We start from the raw sequence: 923 nt of genomic DNA, 5'->3' as shown, positions 1-923 counted from the left end.
GTGGGAGCCCAGTGGGGGTGCTGGTGCCCCTCACGTGGGGAAGGGCGTATGGGTGCTGGGGCTGCAGAGGCAAGAGGATTATCGGTCTGGGGGTCTGAATGGCACATCATAGGCGCAGGCCCTGCAAGGGCACTCCTGGGCAGGGGCACCTTGGGTCTGTGGTCCCAGGTTTTTGGATTCAGGGTAGGTGGGTGCTCTTTAGCTTGACAGGAAGGAAATCCTTCTCAGAGGGAGTATGGCCTGAGGGCTGGAGTGCTGTGACCTTGAGTAGGCTGTGTCTCCATTGCCCAGGGACACAGGAGCCACAGCTGGACCTCTGCTTGCAGGGAAGCATGGGCTGGGGTGAGGGGGTAGAGGAGAGGGTCGAGGGGGTGGGAGGGTGGAAAGACCCTCAGGCCTCTCCCAAGTTTGAGTCAACCAGCCTCTCCCACTGCCCAATCCCTAATGTGGAGGAAACCTGCCCCCCCGCCCACCCGCCGCCCCTGCTGACCTGGCCAAGAACACCCTTACTCTCTTAGCCAGGGACCAGCTCATCTTGGCATCCAAAGCCCCATGACTTCCCCAGCCCCCATCTTCACTGTGTCCCCGCGAAAGGGGCCCCTTCTTTCTCCTGTTTTCCCTCCCCTCCGCCAGCCTTCATTCTTGACCCCAGGCGTCTGCTCGGGTCACCCCTCCCCCTCCCGCCGGAGCCCCGCTGTGGGGCCTGGCGCCTCAGCTCCGGGCCTCCTCCAGATTCTGCCGCTCGCCTCCCCACCTCCGCTGGACGGGGTGCTGGCTCCCCAAACGACAAGGGCTGCGTGTGGGCTGGACGGAGGCTGGGGGTGAGGAGGTGGGGGTGCCTTGTGTGGTGCCCCCGCCTTCCCCAGGCCCAGAGGAGCAGTGTCCGAGGCCAGGGCGGAAGAAAGGACGACAGGAGAGCCGAA

Source organism: Canis aureus, chromosome 8 (assembly GCF_053574225.1).
Source record: "Canis aureus isolate CA01 chromosome 8, VMU_Caureus_v.1.0, whole genome shotgun sequence".
NCBI classification, from domain to species: Eukaryota; Metazoa; Chordata; class Mammalia; order Carnivora; family Canidae; genus Canis; species Canis aureus.
Note: the sequence above shows the minus strand (reverse complement) of the source record.